General features: G+C 46.0%; 1 non-coding gene across 1 annotated transcript; it reads left to right on the top strand.

Annotated features, from left to right (window-relative positions):
• The first annotated feature begins 532 nt into the window (after positions 1–532).
• LOC119948516 lies at positions 533–669 on the top strand. Its single transcript, XR_005456907.1, has one exon. It is a non-coding gene; the product is annotated as a small nucleolar RNA SNORA7 (small nucleolar RNA).
• The last annotated feature ends 2,386 nt before the right edge of the window (positions 670–3,055 follow it).

A 3,055-nucleotide genomic window follows, 5' to 3' on the forward strand; every position in this document is an offset into this window, starting at 1 on the left:
CTTGCCCAAGGTTACACCACATGCCTCTGTCTTGTAACGCCCTCCCTCTTCCATCCGATAGACAATTACTCTCCTCACCTTCAAAGACTTACTGAAGGTACATTTCCTCCAAGAGGCTTTCCATGACAGCCCTCATTTCCTCTTTTCCCACTCCCTTCTGCGTGGCCCTGACTTGCTCCCTTTATTCACCACCTTCCTCCCTCCAGCCCCACAGTATTTATGCACATATCCAAAATTTATTTATTTATACTAATGTCTGTCTCCCCCTCTAGACTGCAAGTTCATTGGGGGCAGGGAATGTGTTTGTTATATTGTTGGGTGGTACTCTCCCAAGTGCTTAGTACAGTGCACTGCACACAATAAGTGCTCGATAAATATGATTGATTGATTGATTGATAGGTAAGCAGCGGAACCATGATTAGAACCCAGTTTCTTTGACTCCCAGGTCCAGGGTTTTCCACTAAGCCATGCTGCTTCTCGTAAGGAAGATCAGGAAAGAGTAGACTCCTTTGGACCTAGCTAGGAGGAAGTCCCCCTCTCAGGATCACACCTGGAGAGTTTCCAGTACTCTACAAGTCTCAACTATGGGAGGGAGAGTCAAGCAGAGGCATATCCATTCCATTCCTAGTTTAGGCGTGGCTAGCGAGTGGAAGGCAATCTGCTACAAGTCAAACGTCACCTGTGCTGGGCAGCAGCGGCATAGGAGAGAGTCGAGGGCGGAAACTCAAGTATACTGTGCGGAAGGAGGCAATGGTAAACCACTTCCGTATTTTGACCAAGAAAACTCTATGTATCCACTACCAGAACGATTGCAGATGGAGGTGGGGCATTCTGGGAGAGATGTGTCTATGGTGTCGCTATGGGTCAGAGATGACTCAACGGCCTAAGACAGGACAAGGAGGAAGTCATTGCTGAATTTGGAGAGTGTGGTCTTTGTGGCATGAGGGGGCAAAAACCTGACCACAGGGGGTCAAGAAGAGAGTGTGGACAAGTCACTTGAGGAATTTGGACTGGAATAGGAGGAGGGAGATGGGACTCTAGCTAGAGGGGGTTGTGGGATCCAGAGAAGGTTTTCTAGTAAAGGTGAGATTTGGATGTGTTTGAAGACAGAGAGGAAGGAACTGTTTGAGAGTGAGAGACTGAAGATAGTTAGTAATATGAGGAGAGACAGGTGGAAGTATTTTTCAAAGATGAAAGGTGAAAGGTTGGAAAGTGTAAAAAGAGGGAATAGAGTTTGAGAGCAACTAATCAATCAATGGTATTTATTGAGCACTTACTGTGTGCAGAGCACTGTATTGGGCACTTAGAGCAGGTGGGAGGCTGAGTGGCCTCGTGGGAATTGCCTGAGACTAGGAGTCAAGAGACCCAAGTTCTGGTTCTGGCTCTGCTACTTTAATTTTAAATGTTTTTTGTTAAGCACTAAGTGCCACACACTGTACTAAACGCTGGGGTAGATACAAGTTAATCAGGTTGGACACAGTCCGTATCCTGTGTGAGGCTCACGGTCTTATTCCCCATTTTACAGATGGGGTAACTGAGGCACAGAAAAGTTAAGCAACTTGCTTAAGTTTTTTTTTTTTAATGGTATTTGTTAAGCACATACTATGTGCCGGGCACTGTTCTGAGCATTGGGACAGATACAAGGTAATCAGGCTGGACTCAGTCCCTGGCCCACATGGGGCTCCCAGTCTTAATCCCCATTTTACAGATGAGGAGACTGAGGCACAGAGCAGTTAAGCGAATGGCCTAAGGAAACAAAGCAGACAAGTGGTGGAGCCAGGATTATAATCAATCAATCAATCAATCGTATTTATTGAGTGCTTACTGTGTGCAGAGCACTGTACTAAGAGCTTGGGAAGTACAAGTTGGCAGGTCCTTCTGACTCCCAGGCCTGTGCTCTATCCACTAGGCTATGCTGTTTGCCTGCCATGTGACCTTGGGTAAATCACTTAAATTCTGTGTGTCTCAATTTCCTCATCTGTAAAATGGGGGTAATACCTGTTCCTCCTCCTTATTAGACTGTCAGCTCTGTGTAGGATAGAGACTGTGTCGGATCTGATTATCTTGTATCTACCCCAGTGTAGTACATACATAGGAAGTGCTAACTAAATAAACTTCATCATCATTATTATCTTGAGAGGCAGCTGTGAAAGAGAAGAAAGAAGAGGAGGGGTAGTCAAGTGGCAAGAAGGGATTTTGTTGGTTTAATAAGATAATGAGAAGCAGCCTGGCTTAGTGGAGACAACCTGGGCCTGGGAGTCTGAAGAACCTGGGTTCAAATCCTGTCTTTGCCACTTGTCTGCTGTGCTGAGCCATCCACATTCTCTAGCCCACACCTCCCCTTGTAACCAACAGCATGATACACTAGACTGCTGGCTAGGGTCAGGGTGTATTCTGGCCTTTCAAGGCCCTACTGAGAGCTCATCTCCTCCAGGAGGCCTTCCCAGACTGAGCCCCCTCCTTCCTCTCCCCCTCATTCCCCTCTCCATCCCCCCCCCGCCTTACCTCCTTCCCTTCCCCACAGCACCTGTATATATGTATATATGTTTGTACGTATTTATTACTCTGCTTATTTATTTTACTTGTACATATCTATTCTATTTATTTTATTTTGTTAATATGTTTTGTTTTGTTCTTTGTCTCCCCCTTCTAGACTGTGAGCCCACTGTTGGGTAAGGGCCGTCTCTATATGTTGCCAACTTGTACTTACCAAGCGTTTAGTACAGTGCTCTGCACACAGTAAGTGCTCAATAAATACGATTGATTGATTGATTGATTGATTCTGGGGCTAAGAAACAGCATGTGGCTACTTGCCCTCTCAGTGGGAGACCCTGCTGTATCTTCATTTGCTTTATCACTTTTTGTGAATGAGGTGCTCCCATCTGGGATGGCCAGTTCATCCGGTATTTAACCTGTCCCCCTAAAACAAAGCTTCATTACAGTCCCAAACTGTTTGATTTCCTTCAGTGCTGAGACTCTTACTGCTAAAGTCTGTGGCTCAGACATGGCAGCAGAGTTCACACTGACGTGGGGCGGGGGGGAACCAAACAATCTT

The sequence above is a fragment of the Tachyglossus aculeatus genome, chromosome X4 (assembly GCF_015852505.1).
Source record: "Tachyglossus aculeatus isolate mTacAcu1 chromosome X4, mTacAcu1.pri, whole genome shotgun sequence".
NCBI classification, from domain to species: domain Eukaryota; kingdom Metazoa; phylum Chordata; class Mammalia; order Monotremata; family Tachyglossidae; genus Tachyglossus; species Tachyglossus aculeatus.